Here is an 18,492-nt window from a genome sequence, read left to right on the forward strand (position 1 = left end):
CTCTTCTCTCTCTTTTTCTTCCATATTTTACTGTGGGTCCTTTACACCATTGGCCCATTGTTAATAAAAATACACAGGATGAGAGGAAGCGGGCATAAAGCACTGTTGAGCAGGGAAGTGAACAGGGCCTGGACTCTGCCCCCATCCCATGTTCCAGAACATTTCACATTCCCCATGGAGCAAGCAGGAAGCTGGCTCCATATTGTGATTCTCTGTGTACTGCCCCTTCCTTAGACTAGATTGCAGGGTACCAATCCCATCCGTTGTTCTTTCCATCCCAGGATCTGAAAGCTCTGCTTTATATATTTACAAACATTAATGAACTTAGTTTCCCAATAATGAGCTGGGGAGCATCACCGGCTACATTTTATAAATGGAGAAACTGAGGCTCAAAAAGTAACTGGCCTGCCCAAAGTCCTTCATAGCTTTCCTTATTTCATGTCTTTGTGCCATAGCCACAAGACTTCCCTTCCTCTTAACTGTTTCATGGGAGACTTCTTTAAAATGATGATGAAGAACAGCAGGTCACACTTTATATTAAGGGTATTTTAATTACAGTGTAATTACATTGCAGTTACAAAAACCACAAGGAGTCCAGTGTAAGTCCACTGTGGCTTTGTTTTCGGCCTGCAATTACCACTAAATCTTATAAGCCGAATGTAATTATCTGACTGATATATTTATTACTTAAGAACCCTTCATTGTTCTTAACACATATATTATCAGAATCCAGGTTTATTAACTACATTGTATTTACTTTGTTAGTCTCTAAGGTGCCACAAGTCCTCCTTTTCTTATTGTATTTACATTTACTCTCAGTCATGTTATAAACTCATATGAATTAGTGGTAATTACATCTATCAAAAAGCATAATCACAGAGTCATTATGGTGTAATTGAAAGCTAACCACAATGTAACTACCATATATTTATTATAAAGTATAACCAAACAGGATATTGTTTTCACTATCACCAACCTGTCTAGCCCTCTCATACAGTGTTACGAGAATTAACTGGTTAGGGCCCCACATTGGTACATGCTCGAATGGCTGCATGTAGGACATTCTCCAGGAGCTCTGCACCGTGTCTTCTACATGCAGAGCTGAAAAAACATTTTTAAAAAAATTGACTAGCCCTAATTATAAATCTATTAATAATTTATTAACCTTTTATAAAATTATTTAGAAATGTACCCTTCATATAAACAAAGTGAGGCAATGAATGCTTACTCAGATATAGAAAGGGAGCTGTATGCTATGAAAATGGCTTCATGGCCATAGGTAGTTGATTATTAATGTTATTATTGTAGGCTGTTTAGCAGAGAAAGGAAGTAGAGAACTTAGGGTATGCCTTCACTGAATTTTAACCCAAGCTCTTGCCCAGCCCAACCACTGTTCACACAGAAAAAACTCTGATCTGGGTTTGGAGGTGTTTTACACCTCGGCTACCTTGCACACTGCTTTATCTCGGGCTGGAACCCACCCACTTTGCAGTGAGGAGAGAGGTTAAATAACTCAAGTACTGATAGTCCTCCAATGCCCTTTCCACAATTCCCCTGAAGGACTGACAAGTTCTCCCACAATTGACTGGGAAAGAGTCCTAGTGAACTTAGTGAACCCTCGGATATGTCTCGGATGCACACAGGCGAGTGAATAAGCATTGAGGACACAAAAAGAAAAGGAGTACTTGTGGCACCTTGAAGACTAACCAATTTATTTGAGCAACAGCTCACTTCATCGGAACGCTTATGCTCAAATACATTGGTTAGTCTCTAAGGTGCCACAAGTACTCCTTTTCTTTTTGCGAATACAGACTAACACGGCTGCTACTCTGAAACCTGTCATTGAGGACACAGTAACCCAGGTAGGACTTTGCAATGGGAATGCCCACACCCAGGCTAGGCTAACCCAAATACCAATCACTCCAGGTAACTCTGCAATGAAGACATATCCTTTGTTTAATTGCTTTTGCTCTACTTTTGTGTCCTACAAGGAGTTCAGGAACCATTTATAACATTAACTCCTGTTAAGTCCCAGGAGAATGGATGATCAGCAGCCAGTTCCAGTTTGGACAACTTCTTTCCAGAAAACCCCAAAGTCTTTCCAACTAGGAGATATATATTGCAATCTGAAACTCGGCCTAGGTGTCCTGAAAGTCTGCAAATCTTTCAGAGAATTTAGGCCAACCTTCAAGCAAACACCTGATAATTTGTGAAAAACATGTAAAATTAAGTAGCTTTGTATCATTTTGATCTGAAGATCAGCTAAACTTTGGTGTTTCAGCTGAAATGCTGTCTGAATGATACCCTGCAAGCTGAAACTCTCAAACTTCCTACACTGGTAGTCCTAACAAGGAAATGCATGTTCATTGTCCCATGAAATCACATCAGAAATACATTACATAAACCTTCAAAGGCATTGCCCAATGGCAATTTATCATGAATGAAATTTAGAACTCCTTGATTTGTTTAAATAACTTTTTCTGACTTCTATGAAGCCGAGCAATTGTCACCCTTAGATTGTCCTGAAAATTTTCACTTGGAAGAATTGATGCAACTTCATATTTTTAAATAAAAAAGAAATTCATGCAATTTATCCCTGGAGGAAACTTGATGGAGGCACGTTTGTCACCTTACCTAATGATACCAATGTCAAATGATGAATAAAGCCTGAAGTACAAGTGACAATGCCATTTACATTCATTCATTCTATGCTGGGAGCATCTTCAGAAGCTCCCATTTTCAAATTACCTCGTTATCTTTAGTACATCATTTGTTATTGATGTCACATTATAAAACACACCATCACAGAAGGTCTTGTACAAGCCAGGAGCAGGGGTATTGTATTTCAAAAACAACTGCCATTAAGGATTATTGGTGCATTTTTAATATGGCAAAATATTTCAGCAGACTTCACTCTAAATTGCACATTAAGGTTCAAAAGTGTTTCATCTGGAGGAAGAATTATCTCTTCCCAGGTTTTCAACACTGCATTCCCCTCCTCCAAAGATCTAGATTCAGCATTACCTAACCTGGTGCAAGAGTGATTTACAGTAAACACTTTCTCAGTATACTCAGTATACTCAGTAAAGTATACTATTGGAAGTGTATTCCACTAATCAAGATTCAGGTCACATTAACAGTGTAACAGGGTATCTAAGAAAAACAGTATAGTGAATCAGTTACCTGCATGTTCAGTACAGTATATTAAAGATAGCCTCAAGCATTCACTTAAAGATGCTAGCATGGCTGGTGAGTTGATACTTGGGAATTCCTAGCAACTGATCAAACCAAGTGGAGCACTGTAATCAGGAAGGGAACGGACATCTTTGAAAAGAACCTACTGGAAAAACTCAGATATGAAAAGGCTTGCTTATTATTAATCCAGATAGGATAGATTCACATTCCCTACTCCCATCACATTACTGTTCCGCTTTGCTAAATAACGAGGGGAAATGATAATCATCATGCTCCAGCAATTCCTTGATGAATCAGTTCCAATCCTTAAATCAAATACCAACAAGAAGAATTCAGAAAACCAAATTCTCACTTTTTACATTTCTGTTTATTGCTTACTCCGAGTTCAGTGAAAACATAACAGAACAGGGGTTCTCAGACTTCCTCATGGGAAGCACATCTTAACAGAGAGATCATCTTGCAGACACAATCAGTGCCTTCCTGTTCACAGTTGCACAGTAGAGCCTGAAGGCTGAACCCAAGATCAGGCCCCACTGTGCTACGCACTGTACAGACACATAGCAAGGGACTGTCATTGCACCAGAAAGCTTGCTAGCTAAATAGGCCAGACAAACAAAGCATTGGAGGGGAGAAAGAAGCACAGAGAACAGAAGTGACTTGCCTAGATTCACGTAGTAGATTAGTGACAGGGTTGGGAGTAGAACTAAGGTCTCCTGAGTCCTTCTACAGCATCCTTTCCAGTGGGCCACACTCCCTTTTTGCTGCTGCTCTTTCCATGAGCATTTCCTGTCCCATAGATTTCCTATTTCCATTCCCACACACCTGGATCATCTCACCCTACTTTCCCAAAGTAGGCCCAGTATTGAGGTAAAATCCCTGTGGCTACTGCAGCAATTGCTTGCATGGAAAAGCATCATTAGTGATGTATGTACTTGTAGCGTCTTTTCATGTGGTTTACCTGGTGGAATCGTTCACTTCTTGACAAGCCAACTCTCCTTGGACCTCGTTTGCTCCATGCACCATAGTTTCAGAGCCTAATTCCAACACTCTGTGTTACACAGAGGAAATAGTTCAAATAAATATGACTTCCACTTCATGTATCAGATACCTGGAAAAAATAAGGGAAAAACTATTTTAATGCAATATGAAGGCCACACAGATAAAAATCGCAGAAATCAGATCAAGTTTCATAGATTCTCAGGCCAAAAAGGACCACTGTGATCATCTAGCCTGACTCACACCCCCGCCCTGACCCCCCCATGACACAGGACACACGACACAGATGGAACATTTCAGTCTTGGGCCTGTCAGAGCTCCATGTGAAAGGATGGGTGGCTGCATTCTGCCCCATTTCAGGCATCCTTAAATAAAGAAAAAGTATTAAAAGGAAGCTATAGCTCCAAAGTGAAGCACTCAAAGGTCCAGTGTCCCCTCACAATCATCCCCCCACCCTTTTGTGTGGGACAGTCTTTAATATGATCACATGCTATCCTGCCTCACTGTGGGCCTGGTCCAACAGCCAGTGAAGTCAGTTTAAAGACTGACAGTGGGGTTTGGATCAGGCCCTTGTCGGAAGTTGTGAAGTAAATGATGTGGGAGTCCTTCCTGTGGATCGGAGACTTGTTTAGGGACAACTTCTCTTGGCAAATGTTGTGAACAAGGGTATAATATGGGTAGTATATTTTATAAACGCTATATGCCCCTCAGGTTTACCTGGGTACTATTATCCTGGCTGAGTGCATAGAGTTAAATCAAAGGAGGCTGTAAGGGAGAAACCAACAGGAAATTTAACAATAGCAAAGTACAGTGCTATGAGGAGTTATACCAAGATTCATGTTGTGATAACTGGGCCTACAAATTTACCCTAATTGTAAACTCAACTGTGAAAAGTGAATGAAAGATTATAAAATATCACAATAGCCTACACTAAACATAACAATAAATGTTGATGGGACATGGTGCAAAAGAAAGACAGAAAAATTGAATGAGTCCAAACCAAAGGCTAGTGGTATAATTCAAGGGTGGTGTTAAGATCATGCCTGGAGAACAACCCAAGTGTGGGACTGGCTATCAATGAACAAAAATTGATGCCTCAGGTATTAGGTCTAATTGGTGAAGAAAATGTAAGAGGATGGGCTATTCTGCCCATCGTGCCCTTTTGGGGTCCTCAGAAAGAAGCTTTGGGGGAGCCTGGCTAGCATCAATGCTGGCTGACTAAAAGACGAGGAAAGAGTGGGCTTCATCATGATGGCTGCCACCCCCACCCTCTTTTGGATCCTGGATGTTCTTCGTGCTAATCCTGACACATCTTGATCAGACCACAGCAAGAAAGAGGGATCCAGACGGCATCGCTACCTCCACTAGCTTTCACTAAATCCCGAACAATGCCTGGGATGTGTGTGTGTGTGCGTCTCTCTCTCTCTCACACACACACACACAGACACAGACACACACAGAGTGTGTCCTTTTCCTTCTCCACCTTATTTCTTCTCTTTCCTATCCGTCTCCTTTTATTTTCTGTCCAATAAAAGTCTGGCTTTGCCAGCTACAACTGTATATTTTGCAACACTGCTGTGACCGGAAAGGGGCGACTAAATAGAACGCCCTAAGCAGCCTGATGTTGGTACTAGTTTGCCAGGTCTCAGAGTGGCTGATAAGATTGTGTGCTGTACCTCGCAAAAAGAAAAGGAGGACTTGTGGCACCTTAGAGACTAACCAATTTATTTGAGCATGAGCTTTCGTGAGCTACAGCTCACTTCATCGGATGCTGTACCTGTGTTTTCCCAGCAGTGAAGTTGCAAATGAGAGTTGACACGGGAGACAAAAGCTGCATTTTCTATTTTTGCTATTCTTTTCTTTCCTCTTTCGTGAGTGTCTTTGTGTGTCTTTTAGGAAATGGGATTGGACTTCAACAACAGCAGCAAGCAGAACAGCTCCAGCTCACCTCAGATAACTTCTTCCCTTTCCCTGCAAAAGTACAATTGTTATTTTCTTTGATACCATCCAGGATGCCAAACAAGGGATGTTTTTCCTTTAAAGACTCTTGACAGCTCCAGGGAGAGGGAACAAAGGATATTGTTAATACAAAATCCTTTAGTAAGATTTTACATTTCAAACATTTTCATTGTTTTTCTTTCTTTTCTGCACCTTTAATAACAGGTTTTAAAGAATATTTTAATGGTGTTCGTCATGGTACTAAGCGGCTTGAGGTCTTGGCATTCCAAATCCAGAACCTTGTTTAAAACTGCTTGAAGTTGGACAGTTTCAGGGTCATGTGAACACATTTGACTCCTTGGGCCCCTTTATTCCATCTCAATTAATACAACAGTCCTTGAGGAAATAATAGGGAAACCATTAAGAGGGGGAATATTCCCTTTCAGTCTCCAGCTAATATGGTGAGGTGTATTCTTCAGAGACCAAAATCCTAGGAAAAGCCTTAAAGATGCGGGCCTGAAGAAAGGAAAGAGGGAAGGAAGGCATGAGCAGACTGAGACACAAACAGAACACAAAGACGGGCCCAAACAGCTTGTAATATAAACATAAGACAAGAGACAACAGATGGATACCAACAGAGTAGGGAGCTCAAGGAAACAATGAGACAATATTAGTCAGCAAGACAGGCTGTGGTCTCTGCCCACCAGCAACCTAACCATTGTCAACTTTATGTAGGGCTCACAGCCAAAGTGAGTTTTAAGGCGGGATTTTGAGGAGGAGAATGAGGTAGCTTTGCGGATGGTCACAGGGAGCGCCTCCCAAGTGTGAGGGGCAGCATGAGAGAAAACCACAAAGGAGGTTTTCTGAAAATTAACAAGTGGGCAATGGAGGCTGGCATCCTAGGCCGATCAGAAGCAGGAATCAACATTTTGATAGTGATTGAGTAATGATAGGTAGAGTGGAGACTTGAAGGGTTCATGTAGCGTTCATGCACCTGGAAACAGTCAGGGCACACCCTGACTGTTGTGTAGGAGCAATGCACACATTGCTCTGCTCTGTCCAAGGACATGGACCATGGAAACATGGACCATCTGGGAAGTCAAAATAAGGACATCAACCGTGGGAAGCTTCCTCGGCCTAAGCTCAAGGCCTGAGAACAAAGATTGTAGTAGATAGAGGCTAGTAAATAGGAATATTAATCAAAGTCATATTATTTCCTTTGTTGATGCTTTTTGCGGTCAGTTGGGGTATGTAATGCGCAGGGGGGAGAGAAATAAAAGAGAGGTGGAAAAGCTGACAGGGGCAATCCCGTCAGCAGACCTGCCTGCTTGCTTGCCTAAAGCCGTGTCCTGTCTTGTATTGAACTGCCACAGAGACTGGCCATCAAAGACCTTGGAAGTGAAGACAAGCAACTTATGTTTGATGCAATGGAGAAGGGGGAGCCAGGGGAGGGATTCAAAGAGAGGGGTGACCTGGTCAAAGCGACAGGCTAGAAGAATGATCTTTGTAGCCCCTATAAGAATGGACATGAGCCAGGTAAGTCTGCATATGTCAAGACCAAATCTTTTCATTTGTCAAGGCCCAGGTTAAAGTAATTGAGATGAAGAAAGCCTGGACAAGGGTTTTACCTGTGTTGATCAATAGTAAACGGTATATCTTAAAGATGTTATGCAGAAAGAATCTGCAAGATTTAGACATAACCTGGATGGGATCCAGTGTTGCTTATAGTAATTAGGAAACAGAGAAAGAATAACTGAAAAACAGGTGAGCTATTTCCAAGGCCTCGCATGTTTGAAGGTTTTCAGGGTCTTTTTAAGGACCCTGAAAAGTTGGTGGTGTTTATCAGGTTAATATTTAAAATTAACCAGCAAATTCCTCTTAATAGTGTACTCTAAATCTTCTGGCATCTTGTAAAATGGAGAAAGAAAGAGTGATCAATAGGCTAACTGGAGAAATAGCTGTCTTAAAATCCTTGCAGGTGTCTTTAAAAACCAGAGGCTACCGCAGTCAACCAAGCACATACTGTACCATTTTCACTAAAAGAACAAGAACTTTGGTATTCTTTTAAGCACTCCATGGTTCACAATCTTAATGGAAAGAAGATTGACCTATCTAAAAGCTTTTGGCCAGATTCTGATCTCACTAACACTTCTTTTTACACCCTGACTTCTTCAGGATTACAGCAGAAAAGCTGAGAGGAGAATCAAGCTCCTTAGGTTTTATTTCAGCATTGTTTTTATGAAGTGGCTGAGGCAAGCATGATTAGCTTGCTGAAAATGTGATCTTGATTTGGCCTACAGAGTCCAGTGTAAGGGAAAGAAATAAAGAGAAGGAAAAGGCCTTGATCTCATTAATTGGTAATACTTTGTGATGGCTGCTTCAAGATGAACTTTGTAGACTCATCCGACGAATACTGCCAACCACAATCAGTGCTACTGCCGAGGAGATCATTTCATTTATGAACACATTTGCTCCTCAGGCCTAAGTACTTGAGTTATGGTATGCAGACTTCCCAGAAAAGAATAACTCATGTGCCAGAAATATTTTACTTTTTAACTACTTCTTTCCATCTTTCCATTTTAAAATTCCCTGATGCTACTGAGCAGGGTTTCTTCTCAGCTACAGCCACAATCCAAATGTGTTCCTGTCCAATAGCTTTCATCAGAGGATCTCAAAGTGTTCTGCAAGACAAACCTTCCATAACTAAACCTCCCAACGCCACATTTCCTGAGAGTTTTATTATCCTCATTTTACAGAGGGGAGAAATTAAAGCACAGAGAATGTAAGTGATTTGACAGGTCACAGCAAGTGACTGAAAAAGTTGGGAATAGAAGTTCTGGGTGCAAGCCCCCGCATCTGATCACTAAAGAACATTGTCACCTCAGTGAAACAGGACTCCAATTTGGCACTGATTTCATTGGCCCTGCTCAGCCAGGCTGCAGCAGATAGGGGCAGCCTCTGCTTTAGTCCACCAGCAGGTCCCTTGGCCCAGGGTCCTTGCCCACCTACTGCCACCACCAAGCAAAGTCATGTTGGCCAGGGACAGTGGGCTGCAGACCCCTGGGCTCTGCCCTCCTCTGGGCCCCGGGCTCTGTGGGACATGCCGCTCCAGCTGGCCGCCTCCAGCAGTGAGGAGTCGGCTGCAGAACCCACCCCTAGCCTGGACCTGCTGCTGCCCTGCAACTTCACTCACAAGGTAAGGTACAGCCTAGTATGTCTTACTGAATCAGGGCCTTAGTGTCTGAAAAGTGGAAGATGCAAAATTCCCTCAATTCCCATTGAGTTGCGTACCCTGGATGAAATACTGTCCCCACTGAAATTGATGGAAGTTTTGCCATGGAACCAGGATTTCCCCCAGGTCTTTAACCATTAACACTGTTTAAAAAGAAACCAGCAAGCAAAATCAGATTGGGTCTTTTCTGGGAAACTCAGAAATTCAACAAAATCTCTCTCTTATACCAAGTCTAGATTAGTAGACCATTACTGTGCTATGGAGGTGATATAGACGCAACAGTGTAAAACAATTAAAAACCTACAGCTAGACCAGGGGAAAGAATCAGACATGATACTTTTGCCAGTATCATGTGAAAAATGCAGTTTTGCATTTGGGGCAGTTTTGCTGGCTTTGCTGTAAGTTAAAAAGATTTTGAAAGGGTAAAATTGTGTCTTTTCTCCTTTCTGAAATCCAAATACGTATAGCAGCCATCACTACAAGTTGTATCATTCATTCCTGCAGGTGCAGTGGAGGTAACTGCAGAGCTCAGCAGGGAATTTCCATTCCAGTGCATTGTTCTGCCTGGCAAGTGCAAACCAGGCTCTGAAAGACTTCACAGCACCTGCAAATGTGGGCTTTGCTTTTCAGTGATGGCTCCAGGAGAAGCCAAAGTTTCAATGAGGCACACGATTTGCCAAAACACCAGGACCTACCAAAATGCTCACCGGCGTTCACTAAGGGTATCTTTACACCGCCATTAAAACCCTGCAGCTGGCCCATGCCAGCTGACTCAGGCTCCCGGAGCTCGAGCGAAGGAGCTGTTTAATTGCAATGTAGACATTCAGGTTCGGGCTGCAGCCTGAGCTCTGGGACCCTCTCACCTCGCAGGGACCTAGACCCCGAGCTCCAGTCCAAGCACAAAAATGTCTACACCCGGGGTTCTCAAGCTGGGTGCATGCCCCCCCTCGGGGGGCACGGAATGTATTCTGGGGTTCATGAGACGGCAGAGCTGAGAGCGGTGGCCGCTGGCCGTGGGCCCAGCTCTGAAGGCAGCACTGTCATCAGCAGCAGTGTGGAAGCAAGGGTGGCATGGTATGGTATTGCCACCCTTACTTCTGCACTGCTGCTGAATAGTGCTGCTGCCTTCAGAGCTGGGTGGCTGAAGAGCTATATATTATATACTTAAATGGCTCTGTTTGAATGAATGAATTACTGGTTTTAATATTTAGTGAGAGTTGCATGTTGATTTTTTATCAGTATATGTGGCAGGATAGGGGGCGTAAACTACCACAGACAGAAAGAAGGGTGGTGCTATCAAATAAGTTTGAAAACCACTGGTCTACACTGCAATTTAACAACCCCTTAATCCAGGCCCCGTAAACCCTGAGTCAGCTGGCACAGGCCAGCCAAGGAGTTTTAATTGGAGAATAGATGTATCCCAAGGGTCAGATTGTGAGACCCTAATTTGAATACAGTGAGTAGTATCCTACTCTACATTGCTTCAAAACAGAACTACTCATGGCATATGGTACTATTCACCATGACTAAGGGGATCCCAATCTGGCCCAAATTATCAAGGATGCTTGAAAGAGAGGAAACTTGTAAATCGCAATAGATTAGATCAGAGACATACCGATATTACTGCTTGAAAAATAATACAAAAAAGTGTAAAGTTTGAAATTAATTCTCCTCTAACATGCTTTTATCTCTGCCTTCTACAAACATGCAGGCCATTAAATTTACCATCAGAAGGAACCACACAAGTGTTTACAGAAACCCAGTTTTACATTGGAATGTGCAAGTATTCAAGCCAGAAGTGCTTGCTTATTCAGCCTGTCATGCCCCCTGGAGTGGCTCATGACTGTGAATGCCCAGACTGTCGGAAAACAGGGCAGACACCCCACGCTGGTGGTGTGTTCTATAATTAGATTTCACCACGCCGGTAACAAATATGAACTCCTGGATCACTATACCAGTCTTACCATGGAGTCACAGACAGTGCCCTTAGGCTCTCCAGTCTATCTTGCCACTCAGACAAACTGGACTTTGTGATAAAAGATCAATTAAACAAAAAATCACACCACATTAAGTTGCTCACAGTATCAGGAGACCAGTCACTTACCCCAGATCAATTGGTACCCTAGATCTTACACCAAAGTCAATGCTGGTAGCCAATTCTATAGTAAACTAACTAAAGGTTTATTAGCTAAGAAAAGGAAGTGAAAGTTATTGAGAGATTAAAGCTGGTAAAGTATATGCATCAGTGAGTCACAGTTTGTAATTCCAAATGGTGGCAGTGATGTAATACACTTCCAGTTTCCCCAACAATCTTTTCAGGGTACCCAGACTGTCTCTGGGGGATCTCCGCTTTGCATCCAGTAGACTTCCCTTTAAGAGTCCAAACAGTTCAGAGATGAAGGATCTTTCCCTGAATCCAAGCTTATAGCTTCTTCTCACAGAACACAAGCTGACAGGGTCATTACATGGGCTTTTCCTTTAGCATTTTTCAGGTGAAGTTCTTCATTTGCATTCCACAAGGCTTCTTTCTCCTTTGATGGGTTATTTAGTTACAGGGATATACACGATGTAAATGTTTGCTACCAATAAGTAAAAACAATGCAAGTAACATCCCACCAGTTTTCATGATGTTTAAACACCAGATACACTCTTATACATTTAACAATCGCTTTGATCTATACTAATACACAAGTGAAGTGGCCTGGGGCTCTGGCATGAGCTGGCACCTGGTCTTGCAGCATCACACAGCCAATCAGGGAACAGAAAGAATAATGTAACTAATCAGAGCCGTGCAACATGGCACACATTTTGAACTTTTTCATCCATCCAACCAGTAATATAATCTGAAAAAATTTATTTATTGAGGGCAAGTTTGTTACTCATCCTCTGCATCCACACAGGGGAGAAATGAGTGTTCTCACTTCTGTGAAAGAGCCCACCTATTTCGGATCACACATTGCAGTGTGTAGTAGGCCAAATTTCATTTAGGAGTCACTGTTCTTCTAGCCAATTTGAAGGCAGGCTGAATCTTCCAAGAATTTTGAGACCACAGTGATTGAGTACTTAAAACATCCAACCATCTTTCAGCTCATATTGATTACTTTGACCATGGATGACTGCTTCAGCTCAGCATAGCTTATGCTGTAGGGTGGGTGAAGCAAATGATAAACACTATATTTGCTGGAAGCTTTTTTAATGTTTTGCTCATTTGCTCATAAATCAACTTGGATGCTGGCTATGGTAATCGTCCAACTTTCTGGCACATTCAGAAAAGTAATGGATATCAAGGTATCCATGTGCTTAATACTGAAGGTCTTGCAATGCAGAAGAGCTGATCTGCTAGCTGATTTGCTGAGTAGTTATAACTGGGAGTGATGCTCTGGGTTCCCTTACCTGACGAACATTTTCATAGAATTGTGATATATTTTACAAGAACATCTTCCTGGAAGAGAGCCAAAATCTTTAGCAGTCTGACAATTCTTTTTTTCTTCCGTAGGAGAACGTATCTCCTTGTCATCTCACCCAGAACTTTGTGCATCCTTACTTAGGCCCTGATTTAGCAATAAGCCTGTGCTTAACTTTAAGCATATGTTTAAATCCCATCATATTTAATGGGACTTAAGCATGTGCTTAAAGTTATGTAAAGCTGAGTGCTCTGCTGAATCAGGGTCTTTAGACCTGAACCTGCTTCCACTGAAGTCCCTGGGAATTTTGCTGCGGACTTCAGTGGGATCAAGACTGGGTGCTTTCTGTGGAGATTCCAGCTTCCAGGGCATCTTCTTGTCAGTCTCCTGCGTGATACCTGTGTCCGTCTCGATCCTTTGGTGGTACTTTATACAGCATTAGGTCATTCAAATTCCATCCTGTTTGTTGTAGTATCCCAGGATTTTACCATGATTGGGCTCTCAGATGCTAAAGAAATGCCAAACCAGGCTTCCTTCTCTCATTTAAATGTGCAGAGGAACAAGATGGAAGTTTTCTGCTAAATCTCATGTAACAGGTCATACTGGAATGCTGACGGGTAAGTACCTACCCTCAAATGTGCTACATTACTGAATGACATGTCACCACTGAAAGATCACAGGAGATTTGGAAATTTGAGCCTGTGCTCAGCGCACTTCTCAACTAATCCACCTACATTGTAAAAGCTTTGTTTCTGTCCGAATGAAAGATTTGTTTCAAAGCCATCATTAGCACAGTGATCTGGGAGTCCCCATATAATATGTGTGGCAGGGTGATTCAGGGCTGTGAAAGAAGATGACCTCACTCCAGGGGGGTGTATTGCACCGCAACTTGACTGTGGAAGAGAAGCAAGGCCCATGAAATTTAGTTTCACAAGACAGAATCACTGACACTCCTACAGTTAGGAGACAGCCTTAGCAGTGGTATGTTATTCATTATCTTTCCATCTTATTAATTTCTTTGGTTTTGGAATCTGACACAATTTTTTAAGACTTCTTGGATGTGAAAGACATCCTTTCAAACAGCATAGCGAGTTTCAAAACAAACTTCAACCTTTCTGTGTATGAGAATTGTGCCTGTACTTATGGAATTGAAAGTATAAAGACACTCATCAGCCACCAGGCTCCATAGAAAAAAGCTGATCACTGGCTGGGATTAGGGAAAAAAAGTTCACTCTCCCCACTGTGATACGGTCTCACTTAGTTAGTTGCAATAGAGGAGTGGAGTATGGTTATGACTTCCTATGACACATCAGATATGGACCAGTCAGCAATGGGATACTGTACTAGAAGGACTCTTAGCCTAATTGTGTAATCTTTTGTATTTATATAGTGCTTTATGGGCCTGATGTTTCTCTGACTTTCACCAGTTTTATAGCTGTGTAACACTAGTGACTTCACAGACATTTTTTCTGAATTTACTGCACTGTAACTGAGAGGAGAATACAACTCTACATGTTTAAAATGCTTTATAAACATCAACTAACTAACATTCATCACACCCATATGAAGCAGACAGAGACTTCATGTGTTGTCATCCCTGTTTTACAGGTGTGGGAAAATGATGCAGAGGAAGGTAAGTGATTTGACCAAGGTCACATGGAGAGTCAGTGGCAGATTTGGGGATAGAACCCAAGCCTTATGTTTTTAGGGCTTAATTCAGAGCCCACCAAAGTCAATGGAGAGACTTATACTGGTTTCAATGGGTTTTAGATCAGGCCCTTATACTGCCAGTTAAACTAACTGAGATTTAGACAAAAAGAACAGGAGTACTTTTTGCAGATACAGACTAACACAGCTGCTACTCTGAAACTTAAGATTTAGACTATGATCATAGGTGTGTTTTCACCAATTCCCATTACTGGCTCTTGAGGAGGATGTTCTTTCCCCAGTTTCACAACCGGGATGCAATTTTTCACCTTTAAGTGGCCTGCATAGACTCTGAGAACTATAGGACTGAGAAGCAACACTTATTTAGATCAGTGGTTCCCAAATTTGTTCCACCGCTTGTGCAGGGAAAGCCTCTGGCGGGCTGCGCCGGTTTGTTTACCTGCTGCGTCTACAGGTTCGGCCGATCGCGGCTCCCAGTGGCCACGGTTTGCTGCTCCAGGCCAATGGGAGCTGCTGGAAGCAGCGCGGGCCGAGGGACATACTGGCCGCCACTTCCAGCGGCTCCCATTGGCCTGGAGCAGCAAACCGTGGCCACTGGGAGCCGCGATCGGCCGAACCTGTGGACACAGCAGGTAAACAAACCGGCGCAGCCCGCCAGCGGCTTTCCCTGCACAAGCGGTGGAACAAATTTGGGAACCACTGATCTAAATTATTTGCAACAAAGAGAATAGTCTCCAGGTCCTACTTTTCTCTTTAAATGCATGAACATAAAAGCTAATGGGAAGATGGAGATAAAATATCACTACCCTTTAGCACTCCTGATAGTATCTGGAAATGTCTTTTGCTTTTTATGAACTTTTTAAAGCCCTTTCAGTCGGTAGATTTGAGTGTACAGTTATAAAATGCAGATACTGTCATTTTCAAGGGAAAGAGCAGTGGCTCAAAATATTTGCATTTTCTAGTTTTTGCATCATCTTACTGCTTTTCCATTGCTGGGCCAGATTCTTTATTATGCTGCAGAACAAAGAGGTCACAAAGGGGGTAGAAACGATCCTGGGGGATTATTCCCAACATAAGGGGTAGCAAAGAGCTCACACAATGACTCTACACTGACCTTCCTTGCACCCTTATTAGCAGAGGACCAGGATGAGGGGTGTGTGGGCAGAGAGTCGTGCACTCCTGCTATTCTCAACCCTACGGCGCTGGGAAAGACTGGCCCGATTTCAAGCAGTCCAGAGGCCACTCTAATTTGCACTGAGTGCTAGACAGAGCCTGGGCAGAACCAGAATATGGGAGGCACAACAGCTGCTTCAGATCCCCCTTCCCCACCTCCTCCATTCCTGCAGGAATGGAAGAACACAGAATCTGCACCCACCTCAAATGTAAATACCTGGCGGGGGGGGGGGCTCTGAGTTTCAGAGTAGGGGAGGCATCTTATTATCTGTATTTGTACCTTTTTACGGAATTTCAGATAAATGTTTGCTCTGTTCGGATCCTGTTTCAGAACATTCCTGTAAGCTGCAAACATAACTTGCCTCAAACTGTAGCTAAGTGCCAAAGGATTAATGTTTGTCTGACAACCATTCTGCCTCTGTGGTGACGGAACAGGGCAAAGCTATTCAGGCATGAGGCATGCCGATACGCAACCTTCAGCTCCACAATCAGAAGCTTCTACTGTGGCAGTTAAGTGCACTACTCCATTCATTTATCCAAAGCCGTGAATTTATAAACACTTGAGCAGGCTGACACACTCCACCCAATAGTGGTTAGTGATACACATGTACAGACATCAACACGGTATAGTGTGGAGTGGCAAGCCTTTATCATGTCCATGTGATGGGGTGCACTCAAGAAAGAGATCTGGGAGTTTTCTGAAAACTTCAGCTCGGTGAGCAGCAGCAGTCAGAAAGACTGACAGACTATTAGGAACTATTAGGAAGGGCTAGAAAATAAGACATAAAATATTATAATGCCACGATATAAATCCATGGTGCACCCACACCTTAACTACCGCATGCCGTTCTGGTCACCCCGTCTCAAAAAGGAGATAGTGGAACTGGAAAAGGTTCAGAGAAGGGCAACAAAGACGATCAAGGGTATGGAATGGCCGCCATATGCAGAGAGACTAAAAACAATAGGGCTGTTCAGTTTAGAAAAGAGACGACTAAGGGGGGATATGATAAGAGGTCTATAAAATCATGACTGGTATGGAAAAAGTGGATAGAGAAGTGTAATTTACCCTTTCCCACTATACAAAAAAAAGAGAGGTCACCCAAGGAAGTGAATAGGCAGCAGGTTGAATACAAAAAAGAGGAAATATTTTTTTCGTACAATGCACACTTCATCTGTGGAACTCATTGCAATGTGATATTGTGAAGGCCAAAAGTGTAACTGGGTTCAAAAAAGAACTAGATAAGTTCATACAGGATAGGTCCATCAATGGCTATTAGCCAAGATGGTCAGGGATGCAACCCCTGCTCAGAATGACCCTAAACCTCTGACTGCCAGAAGCCAGGAGGGGGAAGACAGGGATGGATCACTCCAACTGCCCTATTCTGTAACCTCTCCCTGAAGCTCTGGTACTGAACTGTTGGAAGACAGGGTACTGGGCTAAGTGGACGATTGGTCTTGCCCAGTATGGTAGTTCTTATGTTCTTATCCCATCACTTACCATAAAAGAGGGGGAAACAATTAGAGACATGTGGGGTGACAGATTTCCAATCAGCTAGGGTGACCAGATAGCAAATGTGAAAAATCAGGAAAGAGGGTGGGGGGTAATAGGCACCTATGTAAGAAAAAGCCCCAAATATCTGGACTGTCCCTATAAAATCTGAACATCTGGTCACCCTACTCTCAGCCAGAGGAAGCAGAACTAAGTGATGAGCCATCAAACACCTGGACCTTATGAGCAGCCTGAGGGAACTCACCTTGGGGATAGAGATGGCAGAGAAGGTAGGACTCTCCTGCAAGGAGAGAATCCTAGAGGACAAGGCAGGCTCTTGTGAGCGAAGACCTGGGAAGGACCAAGAGCAAGACACAGGCTTTTGTGAGAGAAGTCCTGAGGGAAGCCTGAGGCCAAGATAAGCGCTCATGGAAGAAGTCCTGAGGGATAGCTGAGAGCAAAGCTAGCAATTTTGAGAGAGGCCTGTGAAGGGGCAGAGGACTTTTTTGTTTACCATTGCTTGAACTTTATTTCATTGGACTTTAGATACCCCAGTAGGGAACAAGACTGGAAATCTGTCTTGGCTGGAAGGCTACGCCACAGAACAAAAGACAAAGGACAAGTCAGTGCAGCACAGTGGAAGTAAGGGGTGTTAGAGGTGCAGATCCGTGCAGCAGCGACTCCAGAAGCCAGGAGGCACTCTGACTGAAATTAGAGGTGCTTACAGTCTCCTTACAGTATTCTGTCTGCGTTAGATGTGTGATTTCCCTTTCTTACTCTGGGTCTCATCATCAGCTGATGTACACTGGTGTAGCCCAATGCTCCTGTGTTGGGATTTGATAACATGAGTGAGAGAAACAAACAACATCAGACTGTTTTGGAAAGCAGTCTGTCTCCTGACAATGTGAGGATCTGCTGCTATTCCACCAAGTACTTGGAAGATATCTGTAGCTGTTTCAGATTTGAATATGTTTCAACTATTTGTCACATCCCTAACATACAGAATCATTTAAATGCATCTCAGTGTGCGTTTTCTGGTGTAAAATAAGTCAGAGGGGAAAACAGAGTGACTAGGCATAAGGGATCTCGCAGGAAATTTTGTAAATATTTATGGCTCCCATCAAGCTTTTCAGGGAGATTTTCAAGTTGCCATGTTGGCTGGCATATGCCTGCAATCACTGTTGCAAATATCCAATGTAACAACACAGTCCAGGCTGTGATAGACCTTGAAGCTGCATGGAACTTTGAAATAGATATGTAGACCAGCTGGTGCAAATGAGTATAGCTCCACTGACTTCAAAAAAATTTACACCAACTCAGGATTTGGCCATAATTCCTACTGATCACCCTAGGGATGGTTAAACTGTTTGAGTTAAAATTAAAAAACAAACAAAAAC

The 18,492-nt window shown here is 42.8% G+C and overlaps 1 pseudogene; it reads left to right on the forward strand.

Annotated features, from left to right (window-relative positions):
- The first annotated feature begins 9,229 nt into the window (after positions 1–9,229).
- LOC125637411 (signal peptide peptidase-like 2B) overlaps positions 9,230–18,492 on the forward strand; it is a 147,878-nt pseudogene continuing 138,615 nt past the window's right edge.

The sequence above is a fragment of the Caretta caretta genome, chromosome 5, assembly GCF_965140235.1.
Source record: "Caretta caretta isolate rCarCar2 chromosome 5, rCarCar1.hap1, whole genome shotgun sequence".
Lineage (NCBI taxonomy): Eukaryota > Metazoa > Chordata > Testudines > Cheloniidae > Caretta > Caretta caretta.